This window comes from Echeneis naucrates, chromosome 2, assembly GCF_900963305.1.
Source record: "Echeneis naucrates chromosome 2, fEcheNa1.1, whole genome shotgun sequence".
NCBI lineage: Eukaryota > Metazoa > Chordata > Actinopteri > Carangiformes > Echeneidae > Echeneis > Echeneis naucrates.
The window spans coordinates 9,364,973-9,383,109 of NC_042512.1; the positions used below are offsets into that span (position 1 = coordinate 9,364,973).

At 40.5% G+C, this 18,137-nt stretch overlaps 1 long non-coding RNA gene across 1 annotated transcript; it reads right to left on the minus strand.

Annotated features, from left to right (window-relative positions):
- Positions 1-16,947: 16,947 nt before the first annotated feature.
- LOC115052605 (uncharacterized) lies at positions 16,948-17,883 on the minus strand. Its single transcript, XR_003841375.1, has 3 exons — positions 17,822-17,883; positions 17,122-17,289; positions 16,948-16,999 (listed from the first exon to the last, which is right to left on the minus strand). It is a non-coding gene; the product is annotated as an uncharacterized LOC115052605 (long non-coding RNA).
- Between the last annotated feature and the right edge of the window lie 254 nt (positions 17,884-18,137).

The following is an 18,137-nucleotide window of genomic DNA, read 5'->3' on the forward strand; positions in this document are numbered from 1 at the left end:
TGATGGACCAGAAGGACATCAGTTCTTGGTGTACAATGCAAATGGTATGAACAGGGTTAGATGTAAACAATACTAATGGTTAATGATCATTAACTTGATATATCACATGACATACACTTTGTTGCTTGAACTATTTTTCTAAAACAATTACCCTGCCAAGTGCAAAGCAAGACACAGAGTTCTTCTTTAAATCAGTAATGTTCAACACACAACCATTTTTACTCATTTCTATATGTTTGGGTGGATAGTCATTTTAGAAAACATTGAAGTTTCTTTAGGTCATTTAAATGTGAAACAATGTTTGTGGTGACTTTTTAGATTCAAAGATGGTCTTTCAGCTCTTCAGTTTCTGACTGCACTGCAGCAACAGCCTACTTTGCTGGCCCCTGTCCTGTGCCACTCTGAAAAGCCACTCACTGGTCTGGAACTTGAGACTCTTCAAACCTGACCTCAGTCCATCAGGAAGTAACAGGAGACTTAAAGAAAGTCAAACTTTGGGCTACTGGGCGGACTGTGTCTTTGATTATGAAGGTTTGTAAATCACATTTTTATTTTTTATGATTTGCTGAGAAAATGCATTGCCAAGATGTAACTGAAGGCTTTTCTTTGCAGGTCAGGCTGCTGTGTCTCTGGAGGATGTTTTGATGTTTGCAGCTGGGCTGACTTCACCTCCCCCGTCCGGATTGGAACCATCGCCAAGAATAGAGTTCCTGGATGACTCTCCATTCTCAGTTCCCAATACATGTTCAAACACATTGAAATTAGCACACCTAGATTCACACACTGTGTTTAAGTCACACATGGACTTGTAACTGTAACTTGTAATTGGTAACTGGATCACCCCTCGAGACCAGACTCCGAAAAGGTGTTTTTTTTTTTTTTGTTCTCTCCACAGTTAAGATTTTCACTGTTAAGTTTTAGACAAAACAAATTTCAAGAAGTTTTGTATTCCATACTTACAAAAATATAGGACTCATTACTTTGCTATAATTTTTATCAATTGATTTCAAACACAGCAAAAATGAAGCTGTGACACTTGGTGTTCAGACAGACTGCAGTGTTCCACCACTCCAGATCAGATTTCTTAGCTTGTCATTCACTTTTCCTTGTGATGTTTCCAAATGATTCTGGTACCTGTTCATCTGAAGAAATGAAACAATAGGAATACAAATGTTATTTTGACAAACAATAAAAAAATTACAAATATTTCCTTCTGATTGCATCTGTGATAGATTGGTTATGAGTTTTTTCCAAACTATTTTAAAACAGAAAAATTGCATGTTTTTCAGTCATGGCAATATTTGATTCAATTCTGTTACTTGTCTAATACCAAATCACAGCAGAGTCATCTCATGACATGACATGACATGTATATTAAAAAATAAATAAAATAGAAACAGGACAGAAACCCCAATGAACAAGCACTTGATAATGCAGGAAGGGAAAATTCCCTTTGTCACTGACTCACAGCTGAGCAGTTTCTTTCAGCTTCATGTACAGTTCTGTTGCAGACTCCCAGTTCTCTGGCTTCTGTAGTTGTTTGTGCTCCATAACAAAGTCAAAGTCCTCCTGCATGTTTGAGTCCCCACATGGAGCTATTGACAGGCTCGCCTCTGGAACAGCATCCAAATCAGCTGGTTCAATCTCAAATCCAGTCTGTGGAGCCAAATCTGTGTTAGATACAATAAATAGCATTTATATTATTTATTTACATTTAAGGGATAAAATAATAAAACAAACATGGAAATATCCATCCATCACCAATATTACCTGTGTGGTCAGCAGTAAAGTTCATTGGACATGACGCTGTTCTGGAAGTGTGAATCCTGTGACTGTTCCACAGTCTCACACACTCATCCAACATCACCATAGCAACATCTCAGAAGGCACTGATGCTCATGGCTCCCGTTGAAGTATCCAGCAAACAACTCCATCCAGAACTGAGATCTGTAGAAATGGATAGAATCGGAAGTAAATATGTATTATTAGTAGAAGTGGGACTCCATTAAAAAAATCTAATTCATTAAAGACTTTGTAATGAATTAATTGAAACGAACGCGTTAAAGTCGCAGCCTCAATTATTATATATGTTCAGAGGAGTTAATCTGTGATAGAACATAAAGATAAAAATCAAATGAAAGGTCAGTCATAATAAAATGACTTCATGAAGGCCACTTACCTTCCCCTTCTAAATATGGCCCACCAGGATTCAACACGCTGCTTATTCGTGGATGAGCCATACATGTGGCTGGACGGCCCAGAGCAGCAGTCATCATGATGGAGGCGTAGGGGAGACTGAATGGCAGCCATAATGCCATTCTCCGTGCCACAATCAGTCCTCAGTCTCATGAGAGGAGATTCTCAGCGATCACTGTTGGCTTCTTGTTATTTGTCGGTCCACATTGGAGCCACAGCACTTTAGGTGAAAAAATCCATCCATGCGTCCTGAGAGAGCCAGTTTATCAGAACCATCTGCATGCCACATACAGTTCGCTCCCATTGAGGAGCAGCTTCTTCTTAGAAACCTTCTGCGTGCTCTCTCATTCATCACATCATCTCTCTTCACTCGAAGATTGGACTTTTGTCTGAGTACCTGCCACATCGTCCGATAGCCAAACAGTTGTCCAGGTCCACGAAGTTCCAACCTGATGGCGTTTGGAGAGGAATCATCCTTTTAAGAGTCCGCAGGCTGATGTTTGCACCGTGTAAACTTCACATCATGCTTCAGTAGATCAGGTGCTGCTACCTCCGGATCTGTATATAATGGGAGTGTTTTCCCTCTCTGAGCTTTTAAATCAGCTCCATGTGGCGCCATCAATCCATGTTTATCTGCTAAAATAACAAAAAGATATCATTCATTTCACACACACACACATATTTACTTCCATATTTTACAGATATATCCACACACGTACCTGGACCTGTTTCCTTTCGGCCCACAGTTCTTTTGACTTTGACTTTCTGTCCTTCATGAATTGTTTATATGATGTTCATGGTTGTTCTGCTGGAATGAACGGAGTTCCGCATCAAAACAGAAAGTTAGCAGCAGCTAAAACAATTAGCAGCAATTGTGGATTTAGCATAACTGAAAGCCTAAGGTAAAAAAAAATAAAAACTAGCACCGTATCCTAACTAAATGCGTTGCTATTCCTTGAAGACAACGTTTGGCTGCTAAATGAAACGGTGCACTTTAATTCACTGCATGTCTGACAGCGGCTTCAGCTAGTTAGCACGATGCTACACTTAGCTTGTTTAGCATTTTCCGGCTGTTTATTAGATGTCTCCTGAGCGCGTGCTCCTTCCGTCTGGTCCGTTCATCAACGTTAAACATTCTACAGATCGTCCGCACGGAAAACACAACCGCGTAAATTGGCTCAAGTTGTTTTCACAAAATCGGCCAAAACATCATTTACTCCATGCTGCCATAAACTTTCACTCTGCAAAGTTTTCCCGCCACACAAACCGATACAAACTTTTTGAGCTCACAGTCAATCTTCTTCTGGATCACTTCCGGCATTTGGTACATTCCCCTTCCGGAAGATTCTGTCGTTTGGAAAATTGTTTCGCAACTTGTAAATTAGTTTTCTAAAGTGTCAATTTTTTTTTGTCCGTGGGAAAAGTGTTTTTCTTGTGTCATTTTGTTGAATAAAATGTAAAATTGTTTCCCAACATGTAAATTATTTTCACGCTTTGTAAAAGTGTTCGGCACTTTGTAATTTAGTTTTGCACTTACCGGCCACCGTATCAAACAGAGCAGGAACACTAAAGTAAGGGGCGGGGGGTGAAAACGACAGGAGGGTTAAAGAGCAGATTCTCTCTGAGGGGATGGATGTTGCCACAATACACAGTGTGTGTGCCATCACATGTGGAAGATGTGTGCAGACTGAAGCCTTGGTCTGCCACCAGCTCAGAGGGGCTGCACTTCTACTGACCACCAGGGGGCTCCACTGGTTGCTTCACAAAGTCACACTGTGTTGGTGTCTATCTGGGTATTTTCCAAGCAGCACTGTGTTTCTAACATCTGTATGTTGGTAAAGAGTTACTCTGCATTGGCCGGGATGCTTATTATGTTTACATGCAACAATGTACTCACAATGCACAATGTACTGCTGGACACTTTCATATCAGTAAATCCATTGTGTTTTAAAAGAAGTTCAGAGTGTTTCAGAGTTTCTGACATGATACAGACAGACTGATCCAACAAAGCATTTAAATGAACTGAGAGCTCAGACCAGCAGAGAGAGCACACACACACACACACACACACACACACACAGTGGACGAGGTGCGTGATCCCAAAGATGAGCGAAAGCAGGAAAAGAAGCATTTTAATAAGTAGAAGGCAAACAGACAAACCAACCGATTTGGTTTTAGTTAAATTTAATGCCACTGAAAAACAGCTGATTTGTTTTTCACTTAATTCTTTGCTGAATAAAAATTGTCCTTTCCGAAGAGAAACTGTTGCCATGTCCTCTGTTGAGTTGAGCCCTTCAGCATCTCGTTATTTATTGACATGTTTTTTTTTTTTTGCCACATGTGGATAAAAATAAATATTGTTCAAGATAAGAAAAAACATTAAAGAAAAATACAATATTTTTATGAAGTGAAGAAAGGGCCAATTTAAAAGCTTAATCAGTGCTAAATAACAGTCAACATGTTCCACAATAAAATATTTCATAGTTTATGCAAAAATGCTTGACTTGAGGACTTGAGGAGTCTCTGGGATCATGGTGGACTGGACTCTGTTCTCAGACCAGTTCTGATTCCTCTGTCAGTCTCTGCTGGATGAAGCTCTCCTCTCCACCTCCCAGGAACATGGTCCAGAGTCTGGACAAGCTGCTGCTGCAACATCTGGATCATCAGGAAGCAGCTGATCCTCCATCAACACACACCTTCCTCTTCACCACCTCCACCTGTGTAGAGAAGAATAAGAGAGCAGATCCATCAGTGTTTCCTGACTCTGTCCATCAGCTGTCAGTGATGCAGATCCAGCATAAAGACCTGCAGGGACTTCAGTCCTGTTCTGTCCAGATGTGCAGCAGCTGCTTCCTCTCAGCTCATGTTAACGTGTTGGAGTGAACACACTGAGCTGGAAACTCACAGACCTCAAGTCTGCTGACTCAGCACATTTCTCTGAGTCCACAGTGGAGATAAAGAGCTGAGTCATGAAGGTTCATCACTTGACTGATGATTTACTGAAGGTCCATTTAAACAGAGAGACTCTGACAGGCAGGCAGGCAGGCAGACAGACAGACAGACAGACAGACAGACAGACAGACAGACAGACAGACAGGATTCTGGTCTGCAGAAAGACCACATGGTGACAGTGTGATGAAAGAAGATCAGTGATGTGCAGCTTTCAGTCAGACTGATCTCAGAGCTGTGACAGATGAACCTGATCAGAGAACAAACAGTCTCAGCTCAGATCTGACAGTTTGATGGACGAGGACCAGAATCTGAACATCTCTGAGTTCTTCAGCTGGAATCTGCTTCATTTGATGGTCACATGATCACAACAGTCCTCTGACTGATCTGATTGGTTGACTGTTTTCTAACTGTCTTTCTGTCTAATCCTGAAATCTGTTTCTGTTCTCCTCTCACAGCTTCACTGAGGGTTAGAGTGAAACAATATTACTGAAAGGAACATGAACTGAGTCCAACTGTAGCAGAAATAAAACATGAGTCTGACCTCAGAGTCTCCAGTCTGAAATCTGGACTCTTCACAAAACCACACAGATCCTTCACGTCTGAATCCTTCAGGTTGTTCAGACTCAGGTCCAGTTCTCTGAGATGGGAGGGGTTGGACTTCAGAGCTGAGACCAGAGAAGAACAGCTGATCTCTGACAAACTGCAGCTCTCCAACCTGAGTAAAGAATAAAAGATGTGACTTTAGGAGACAAAGTTCCTGCTTGAAAGTGTTTTGTCATCTGTTCAGAGCGAATTATGTTTTAGTGAAGGGACTTGTGGTAGCTGATTTTATTTCTGTGGTTTGGGAAAGAAGGCAAAATATTTGCTTTTGGTTGTTTGTTTTCTTTAAAATGTACCATTATGACTAGAGAAAAGGAAAATAATGTATTTGTGTATGTTTATATGCAGATATATGAGCGTTTATGTTGTTACAACAGCCACTGGATGATTAAATAGGTCTTATAAACCCATGTGGGTTGGACATTTTTATGAATGACACAAATAAATTAATAAATGAAATGAACCACAGATTAAAATCTGCATTCTAACATACAAATATATATGAATATATGATGTCCCCTTTCAAAAATACAAGATTGAGTGATAAATTGCATTCCATTAAAACGTCTTTTTCAATTTAATAAAAATCTGTTTTTCAAAGTTAAAACTGCAAACTGCAGCTCTCCAACCTCAGTAAAGAATAAAAGATGTGACTTTAGGAGACAAAGTTCCTGCTTGAAAGTGTTCAATGTTTCATCAAGTCAACATGATTCACAACATCTGGAACATTTTCACTTAATTCAGCGGTGACCACGTTTAACATGCTGAGTTTGATCTGAATCTTTCAGTCTGCTTGAGTCACATGACTTTATAGTCGTGTTGGAACAGAAAACACTGAATATTAGTGCTGTACCCAAAGAAAAAAAACAAAAAACGATTGATAGAAGAATCACAATTCTCATTTACTTTGATTCAGAATCGATTAAAAATGTCCCAAAATCGATTTAAAAAATAAAACAATGCTGACAAAGACGCTGTCTGACGTCACCACAGAGCTGGTTCTGGAACATACACATGCACCAAAACAAGGAAGAAACTACAATAATGGAGGAAAGAGAGATTCAACAGGCCCCGTCCTCATTGCAGGCAAAGATTCTGACTCATTTTGGTTTTTACTGAGCTTGACATGACTTATTTTATAGCTTGCTGCTGAGAGTAGCAGTTTTGGTCCACACACATTTGAAAAGGCACTTTCCTTAAAATTTAAAATGCAGCATGTTTAACTGCTTTTTTTTTTTTTTTTTTAAAGAAACACTTATTTTTTCTATTCAAGAAATATGTGATATTGTATTAAACAACAGTTGCAACAACTCCATCTGAGCATGGATAAACTTATTAAATGTGAAAAAGACACTTTAATGTCTCCATTCGTCATTTTGTCTAACAAAGCAGACTGGAGTAGATCATGAGGATCCTTTGCACACCTATAGATTGAAGCAGAAATGACTATGAATCAAATTGTTTTGAATCAAAAATCATTTTGAATAAAGAATCGATTTTGAATCGAATCATAGCCCCAAAAATCCAAATTGAATCGAATTGTCGGAGAGTGAATGATTCCGACCCCACTGAATATATATTTGTCCATGTCAGTGTGGAAAAATATTTCCTGTAACTGAAACTATGAAGGAATTTTATTTTTTTTTTTTAAGTTTTAAATCTGTCGTTCAACATTTCTCTGCCACACTGACTGGACTAAACCAGAGAAGAAGAAAACAGACGTCAGCATGAAGATCCTCAGTGAGGATCAGTATAATATCAGCCTGATGTCTGCAGGTCAGAGTCACCACAACTGTAACATCATATTAATCTGAGAGCAGAAATAAAACATGAGTCTGACCTCAGAGTCTCCAGTCTGCAGTGAGGACTCTTCAGAAAACCACACAGATCCTTCAGTCCTGAATCCTGCAGGTCGTTCCAACTCAGGTCCAGTTCTCTGAGATGGGAGGGGTTGGACTTCAGAGCTGAGACCAGAGAAGAACAGCTGATCTTTGGCAACTTGCAGCCCCACAACCTGAGTAAAGAATAAAAGATGTGACTTTAGGAGACAAAGTTCCTGCTTGAAAGTGTTCAATGTTTCATCATCTGTTCAGAGCTGAAGGTTTAGAAAGTAGAAATTTAGAAAATGAAAGTCAAACAACTGAACCAACAGGAAGTAGCTTCACAACAGTCAAATACAAACAGTGATTTTGGATTTCATGAGAAAATGAAACAACACTGTAAAGAACCTGAACTGACTCAAACTGTCAACATTGTGATTTTAACACATCAGAAATAACCAAACAGCCGAGTCAGCCAAACTTTATTTCTATCTCTGATTCTGACACATATGAACTCCTGTATAACAATCTGAGCTCTGTCAGGTAAGTCCACTCTAAAATCAGTCCAACTACATAACCTCCAAAGGTTCTACACAGAAAACATAACTCATCATTAATGATATCTTTGAAGAAACATGAATAGCTGAATGTGGAAATCATACTTAAATATGCAGAATCTATTCTGATCTATGTCATCTTTAATGGATTATAAGGATGGGTTCAAAATTAAATATATAAATAAATTGTTGATCTTCCTGATTCTGACTGATTTTCATTTGAATGATCTGATATCAGTCCACAGAATCCTGAGACTGATATTTAACATAGCTGGGAGATCAGCGAGGCAGACGGAGCAAACATGTTTCCTGCAGCAGAGAGAGGAGGGCAACGGGGCAACTGCTCCCCCAGCAGACCAGCCCTTAGAGCCAATCCTTATCTTAGTGTGGAACCAAACCACTGCAGCTGATTGGACTAAAGCTTTGCTACACAATCACAGCAAAATGGATGTTTTCCTGAGGTGGTGATGTTTACATTAGGTATGTTTGGAGCCACCTTATTTCCACTGCTGCAGTGTGTTGCTCATGTACATTCATGTAACTGCTTTGGGGTCAGTGGTTCATGTAAACATTATTATTCTAATAATGGACCAGGTGGGAAGGTTCCTTGGAAAATGAAAGCATTAGTTCTGACAATATGTTTGATATTCAAATTAAATTGGCATTCTGACTGAAATATCCCAAACTCAACCAATAGAGCCATGTTACATGTGGATGAAATTAATATTCTATATTTGTGATTTATCTGATATTTTCATTCATAAATGATGTTGTGATATTACAGATATTATAAACAAACTGTTCCTAAAGCAGAGAGATAAACGGTCTCTGGATGTTTGGAGGAAGCCAAAATGAAGAACCTACTGTCTTAATAAGAACACTTACAGTGTGGAACCTTACATTAAGAATAAGTGAACTAAAAGACAAAGATCATTATGGACAGTTGTGTTCAGGAACACTTCCATTAGTCCCAGAAACAGGGAGCTTTAATGCCACACCTGAGGAAGACCGGATTTGTTCACTATGCAAACTGGATGAAGTAGAAAGTCAGATCCATGTTTTGTTTTTGTCATAGTCCACTCCTGGTTCTCCCCTCCACCACCCACTCTACCTGCCTGCTTACCTCTCTTAATCAGGATAAACAGACTCATCTGTTCCTCCCAGACTCCCCTTAACCAGCTCCTCCACTCTGCCTCTCTGCCAGATTGTCTTTGCATTACGCTCAGCTTTCCCGACGGACCTCCTGGGGCCTAACCTGCCTTCGGCCCCAGACCACTACTCCTCATCTCTGCCCCGGTAACCTGACCTGCTGCCTGTCTCTAGACTCTGCCTCTGCCTGCCGTCTGTTTGGGCTATTGCACGTAGTCAATAAAGTTCTCAGCTGTTCCAGTCTAGACTTGTGCCATTCTTGGGTGAGAGAGTGAACCCATTACAGTTTTGTTGTTCTGTGTATGAGCACCTCAGAGGTGTTTTTGTTGGCAAAAGGGTTTATATTTGTGTTGATTTCTTTGATTTTGGATGATTCTAAGAAACATTGAAATAAGATTTTTATATTTCAATTTAATATACGATATCCCCTTTCAAAAACATTAGATTAATGTTTTCCATTCCAATGTCATTTTGAAGTAAACTTTCAAAAGGTATTTTCAACCATTTAACAGTTAAATGTCTAAAACCTGAAGAGGATTTTCCCTCATAAATATAAACCTGTCTGTAGGTCAGAGTCACCACAACTGTAACATCATATTAATCTGAGAGCAGAAATAAAACATGAGTCTGACCTCAGAGTCTCCAGTCTACAGTGAGGACTCTCCAGAAAACCACACAGATCCTTCAGTCCTGAATCCTGCAGGTCGTTCTGACTCAGGTCCAGTTCTCTGAGATGGGAGGGGTTGGACTTCAGAGCTGAGCCCAGAGAAGAACAGCTGATCTCTGACAACCTGCAGCCCCACAACCTGAGTAAAGAATAAAAGATGTGACTTTAGGAGACAAAGTTCCTGCTTGAGAGTGTTCAATGTTTCATCATCTGTTCAGAGCTGAAGGTTTAGAAAGTAGAAGTTTAGAAAATGAAATTTAAACAGCTGAACCAACAGTCAAATATAATGAGAAATAATATAATAATAATATAATAATTTAATGAGAAAATGAAACAACACTGTAAAGAACCTGAACTGACTCAAACTGTCAACATTGTGATTTTAACACATCAGAAATAACCAAACAGCAGAGTCAGCCAAACTTTATTTCTATCTCTGATTCTGCCACATATGATCTCTTGTATAACGCAGAGATGGTCTTCTGGTCACGGATGGAATTTTGGGTGGGGGCATTTCCCTTGCACTTTTTTGAACAGAGTCAGAACAATCTCATAAAGAACGAACTCTCGTGGGGGCTTTCGTTCTCATATTTTGCACTTTCGTAGTCGTATTTCACAGTTTTGTACTCGTATTTCAGACTTCACATATGTGATTTTGAGGCACACTTGTAAGAAATTTACAGAGCATACAAATTGCTGAATGTGCAGTTATGATGAGTCACATGGCACAGTACAGCCATGTTACATGTGGATGAAGTTAATGTATATTTGTCATTTCTATGATATTTTCATTCATAAATGATGTTGTGATATTACAGATATTATAAACAAACTGTTCCTAAAGCAGAGAGATAAACGGTCTCTGGATGTTTGGAGGAAGCCAAAATTAAGAACCTACTGTCTTAATAAGAACACTTACCATGTTTTGTTTTTGTCATAGTCCACTCCTGGTTCTCCCCTCCACCACCCACTCTACCTGCCTGCTTACCTCTCTTAATCAGGATAAACAGTCTATACTTGTGCCATTCTTGGGTGAGAGAGCGAACCCATTACAGTTTTGTTGTTCTGTGTATGAGCACCTCAGAGGTGTTTTTGTTGGCAAAAGGGTTTATATTTGTGTTGATTTCTTTGATTTTGGATGATTCTAAGAAACACTGAAATAAGATTTTAATACTTCAAATTAATATACGATGTCCTCTTTCAAAAACATTAGATTAATGTTTTCCATTCCAATGTCATTTTGAAATAAACTTGTTCAAAAGCTATTTTCAACCATTTAACAGTTTAAATGTTAAAAACCTGAAGAGGATTTTCCCTCATAAATATAAACCTGTCTGCAGGTCAGAGTCACCACAACTGACTCATCTGTTCCTCCCAGACTCCCCTTAACCAGCTCCTCCACTCTGCCAGATTGTCTTTGCATTACGCTCAGCTTTCCCGACGGACCTCCTGGGGCCTAACCTGCCTTCGGCCCCAGACCACTACTCCTCATCTCTGCCCCGGTAACCTGACCTGCTGCCTGTCTCTAGACTCTGCCTCTGCCTGCCGTCTGTTTGGGCTATTGCACGTAGTCAATAAAGTTCTCAGCTGTTCCAGTCTAGACTTGTGCCATTCTTGGGAGAGAATGAACCCATTACAGTTTTGTTGTTCTGTGTATGAGCACCTCAGAGGTGTTTTTGTTGGCAAAAGGGTTTATATTTGTGTTGATTTCATTGATTTTGGATGATTCTAAGAAACATTGAAATAAGATTTCAAAAACATTAGATTAATGTTTTCCATTCCGATGTGATTTTGAAATGAACTTTTTCAAAAGCTATTTTCAACATTTAACAGATAAATGTTAAGACCTGAAGAGGATTTTCCCTCATAAATATAAACCTGTCTGCAGGTCAGAGTCACCACAACTGTAACATCATATTCATCTGAGAGCAGAAATAAAACATGAGTCTGACCTCAGAGTCTCCAGTCTGCAGTGAGGACTCTTCAGAAAACCACACAGATCCTTCAGTCCTGAATCCTGCAAGTTGTTCCAACTCAGGTCCAGTTCTCTGAGATGGGAAGGGTTGACTGTAACACTGTACACCGTAAATAACCTGAACTGACTCAAACTGTCAACGTTGTGATTTTAACACATCAGAAATAACCAAACAGCAGAGTCAGCCAAACTTTATTTCTATCGCTGATTCTGCCACATATGAACTCCTGTATAACAATCTGAGCTCTGGCAGGTGAGTCCACTCTAAAACCAGTCAAATGGTCTACAAACAGCAGAACAGCCCTTTACTTCCTGATAGGAAAGGCAGGGGGAAAGGAGTGTGCGTGGGATGGATGGATAAATAAATAAATAAATAAATAAACAAACAAACAAACAAAAAAAAAAAAAACAACTGGCGAGTTAACAAATAAGTGGCAACTGTGAACCGGTGGAAGGAAAAAGCTACTGACACAAACAGCAAGGAGACCAACAAAGAGGAGAGAGAGTGAGGGGAACAAAGAAAATCTGTCCAGGTTCCTTCAACTCTGCCTGCTAATCAAAGAGATGTTGGGAAAATAAGAAAGCAGTAACACGAGGAAGAGAACCAGCTGGATTCACTGGAGGTTTGGAAACCCATGGCCTGAGGAGTGGTGATGATCCCAGGAGTACCAAGGAGGAAAAAGGTGCCTGTATACTGGGACTCCATACCTGCCTGGGCTGGAGGAGCCCCACAACAGAGCTAACACAGTCCATCACTGTCCCCTCAACCATTTAACACACTGATCCACCATACGTCCACTCACTGAACCCCAAAGGAACTGGGAACGCGCGCGCGCGCACACACGCACACACACACACACACACAAATGATTTAAGTTTTGTGTTGCCATGATTTGTGATAACAGGGTGAACTGTGTACTGTGATATTTTGTTTATGTCTGCCGATTAACCTTCAGAGCAAATATTGTCTTTTTTTTTTTTTTTAAAGGAACCTCAATTTGATTTATGTATTAAAAACCCCTTTGATTTAGACTTCGCCTTGACATTTTCTCCACATATTATTTTGTAGGTAGGAGTAATAGCTAGCTAGTGAATTTCTTTAGGTTACCCACACACTTAAATAATGACATCAAATCTGACAGGACAATAGTGTCTTTTGATCCAGCTCCTGTCTCCTGTCTGGCGCACAACTACAGTGCGTTTGTAACCATTTCTAGACCCGAAGCTAGAAGGTTCATTCATCCACAGAGCATCATATCAGCAGTCCACTCAACCTCTGGTTTCTTTGAGCCCCTTAAATATTTTCCTGAATGAGAACTCCATCATCACAACTGTGACTGATGTCAAAAGCAGCAGAAAGGTTGTGTCCACCTCCCTAAAAGTAAATGATCCTCAGTGAACATAGGAGACACCACTACAAACCAAAATCTACAAACCTCTTCAGTTTTCAATTTTTACTCAGTTAAATAAAAATTTATCATAAAAAACTAAACCCAGTTTTAGTATTCACACAAACATGAACTCTGACCTGAGAGTTTCCAGCTCACAGTGTGGACTCTTCAGTCCAACACACAGCAGCTTCACTCCTGAATCCTGCAGGTTGTTGTTACTCAGGTCCAGATCTCTCAGACTAGAGGACTGGGAGCTGAGGACTGAGGACAGAGCTTCACAGCTTCTGTCTGAGAGTTTACAGCCACTCAGTCTGAGGAGGAATCAGCAAAATAAGATAAATGATTAAAGAAACATATTTTTGATTCTCAACTAAAGAACCTTTTGTCAAAAATGCAATATTTAAAGGAAAGCGCATGTCTATGAATTATTAATGCAGGACAGATATAACCTAACCTGAGTACTTTCAGTCTGCCCTGTGGACTCTTCAGTCCAGCAGACAGAAGCTTCACTCCTGAATCCTGCAGGTTGTTGTTACTCAGGTCCAGATCGCTCAGACTAGAGGACTGGGAGCTGAGGACTGAGGACAGAGCTTCACAGCTTCTGTCTGAGAGGTTACAGCCACTCAATCTGAAGAGGAATCAGCAAAACAAGAGAAATTGAGACTGAAAAACAGCTTTTGATCATCAGCAAATAAAAAGATTTAGTTGATCTGGATGGATTTATTTGCACATACAGAACTTTGTTGGAGGCTTTGACCACTGGCAGCAGCCTCAGAAGAGCCTCCTCTGAAGCAGAGTATTTCTTCAGGTCAAACACGTCCAGATCTTTTTCTGATGACAGTAAGATGAAGACCAGAGCTGACCATTGAGCAGGAGACAGTTTATCTGTGGAGAGACGTCCTGATGTCAGGGACTGTTGGATCTCCTCCACCAGAGAACCATCATTCAGTTCATTCAGACAGTGAAACAGGTTGATACTTTTCTCTGGAGACAGATTCTCACTGATCTTTGTCTTGATGTACTGGACTGTTTTCTGATTGGTCTTTGAGCTACTTCCTGTCTGTGTCACCAGGCCTCGTAGGAGAGTTTGGTTGGTCTGCAGTGAAAGACCCAGAAGGAACCGGAGGAACAAGTCCAGGTGTCCATGTGGACTCTGTAAGGCCTTAACCACAGCACTCTGGTAGAGACGTGTTGTTTTAGATCCAATGCTTATTTGTTTAAACTTTTGAGTTGTTTGTTTTTCTGACATCAGATTGACTCCAGAGTTGATGAAGGTCAGATGGACATGAAGAGCAGCCAGAAACTCCTGAACACTCAGATGGACGAAGCAGAAGACCTTGTCCTGGTACAGCCCTGTCTCCTCTTTGAAGATCTGTGTCAACACTCCTGAGTAAACTGATGCTGCTCTGATATCGATGCCACACTCTGTCAGGTCTGATTCATAGAAGATCAGGTTTCCTTTCTGCAGCTGCTCAAAAGCCACTTTTCCCAGAGACTCAATCATCTTCCTGGTCTCTGGACTCCAGTGTGGATCTGACTCAGCTCCTCCATCGTACTTGACCTTCTTCACTTTGGACTGAACCACCAGGAAGTGGATGTACATCTCAGTCAGGGTCTTGGGCAGCTCTCCTCCCTCTCTGGTCTTCAACACCTCCTCCAGAACTGTAGCAGTGATCCAGCAGAAGACTGGGATGTGGCACATGATGTGGAGGCTTCGTGAGGTCTTGATGTGGGAGATGATCCTGCTGGCCTGCTCCTCATGTCTGAACCTCTTCCTGAAGTATTCCTCCTTCTGCAGGTCATTGAACCCTCTTACCTCTGTCACCATGTCAACACACTGAGGAGGGATCTGATTGGCTGCTGCAGGTCGTGTGGTTATCCAGAGGCGAGCAGAGGGAAGCAGTTTCCCCCTGATGAGGTTTGTCAGCAGCACGTCCACTGAGGTGGACTCTGTAGGATCAGTCAGGACCTCAGTGTTGTGGAAGTCCAGAGGAAGTCGACACTCATCCAGACCGTCAAAGATGAAAACAACCTGGAAGTGATCAAAGCTGCAGATTCCTGCTTCTTTGGTTTCAGTGAAGAAGAGATGAACAAGTTCCACCAAGCTGAACTTCTTCTCTTTCAGCACATTCAGCTCTCTGAAGGTGAAGGGGAATGTGAACTCTATGTCCTGGTTGGCTTTGTCTTCAGCCCAGTCCAGAGTGAACTTCTGTGTTAAGACGGTTTTCCCAATGCCAGCCACTCCCTTTGTCATCACTGTTCTGATTGGTTGGTCTCTTCCAGGTGGGGGTTTAAAGACGTCTTCTTGTCTGATGCTTGTTTCTGCTCTGTCCTGTTTCCTGGATGCTGTTTCAATCTGTCTGACCTCATGTTCCTCATTGACCTCTCCAGTCCCTCCCTCTGTGATGTAGAGCTCTGTGTAGATCTGATTCAGAAGGGTTGGGTTTCCTGCTTTAGAGATCCCCTCAAACACACACTGGAACTTCTTCTTCACGCCAGATTTGAGTTTACGTTGACAAACTAGAGCATGACTTTCTGAATGAACAAAAACAAATGAAATTAAAAAATTCTAACTACAAGGTTGATGTTTACTTCTCTTAAGGAATAAGAATATGATCATATTTCTCTCCGTCTCCTCAGACTTTAGTAAATATCTAATTGATCCATCATGTTAAATCCTCTTACTGCTCTGCAGACAGTCAGCCAGCTCCTCCTGCTTCATCCACCTCAGGAAGTTCACTGTGATCTTCAGAAATGCCTCTCTGCTCCTCCTCTGCTCTTCATCCACCTCATCATCCTCATTCTTGATGAATTGTGGGTAATCTGGACTCAGACTCCTTTTCATTTTCTTCAGCTCGTTCTTCACAAAACAGACGATGTTCTCCTCCAGCAGCTGGAACACAAAAACATCCTGTGTAAAGTTCACTCTCAGTATAAACTGATGGATCATCAGTCAGCAGAGTTCAACTTTAGCTGCTGCTGTATCATCTGCTGCCACGTCTCTTTCCAGAGCTACACAGAAAGATTCAGACCTGCTGACTTCACTAAACTAACTTCACTGGTGTAACTTACTAAGTTTGACTTTAGATTCTGACAACACAGAGATCCTGATCATCACATGAAGACCAAACTGATACAGCCCTTCAACACATCAACTTAGGAAGTGAAAATTCAGGGTATTAACTGTGACTGAAGATGGATCAGACCACCTGAACTAGTTCACTGATGAATTATTCCATCTTTAAACCCTGTAGAGACAGAGTCCATGGAGGTCCAGGACTGAATCTGATTAACTTTGGTCTTTGTTATTAAGTTACAGCTCAAATTATCAAGAAAACAACTAAACAACAACCTTTTCTTTAAGACTCACTGTAGTTAAACAAAAAGGAGCAGAAATGTTTTGTAAAAGTCTCCAACAGACCATATTCATACAGAAAACCCTAACCCTTGAGGCTGATGGATTATTGCTCTGTGGTGAACTACAACTCCCAGTCCTCTCCCACTCTCTCCCACCCCAAACCTGTTCAATCCCAATTCAACTCCTGTCTGTCACAGAGTAAAGCTCTACTGGTCTAAAGAGTGCAGCTTCAAACTCAAGTCTTTGTTGGTGTCTGTTGTAGTCACTGGATGAACATTTACACACCATAAATATGGAGTCCAGGTCTGTGTGATGATGTTTGTCAGACTGAACTCTGAGGAGAAAAGACACAAACACACAGTTTGTTCCAGGAGTTTTCTATGAACAGCAGAGAAACTGATAGACAAACTTTGATACCTTTAATGAGTCAAACAACAACAAATGATCAGCTTTTACCTTTTTTCTTTGATAAAATCATCCATAGACCGATTACGCTTCATGGAGACACAGCTGGATCCAGCAGACTGTTGTCCCGCCTTAAAGTCAAGAGGATGACCCATAGACCAATCACTCTTCATGGACACACAGCTCACTTCAGGAGAATCTGGTCTTGACTTCTGGTTGCTAGTAGAAACAGAGTTGATATTAAAGTCATGAAAAACCAAGATAATGAAAAAAGAAAGTCAAGCCATTTCATTTGGATTGCAACAAATCACCCAAAATATTTTATTTTGAGTTTTCTTCATTCATTTCACTTTGACTTGGATGTCTTTATTTGACTCACTACAAATTTTCAGGCTTGAATTGAAAAGTGCAACACAATTAAAGATATTGATATGATCATTATTATTCATGACAGTATTTCTCCATACAGGTTGAGCTCCCTATGATAACTTACAACGGCAGAAAAAGTTCAGAATAAAAAAAAAAAAAAAAAAAAAAACGAAGTGACAGTGAATAATGAAATCGATTTATTTATACCATACCAAATCATAGCAAAGTCACATCAAGGCACTTTACTTAGAGCAGGTCTCGATCAAACTCTTTATGAAATTATTTAAAGAGACCCAACAGATCAACAAAACACAGATAATGATGGCACAGTGATCTGAGCGCTGAGCTCTGACAGATGGACAGTTAGAGATCCTCATCTCACCTCTGAGCTTTGGTCTGACTCTCATGTTCCCCACACAGAGTGGTTTTAGAGGGAGGGGTTCCCTCCTCTCTGTCCTCACACTGATTCATAGCTGAGCCTCCACCTTCACACAAACACAACAAAAAGCTTCATTGCAACAGGATTTACATCACAGCACATCTTTAGATTATTGTCTGTCACTGAAGACATACAAAAAGGAATTTTCTTAACTTGTGTTTCACTGATAAAGTCATTGTGGTTACCGGTCTAATTGTTTGACACTTAGCCGAAGTGTTTAAATTAACTTATTTGTCTTTTTCATTAAGTTTTCATCTAA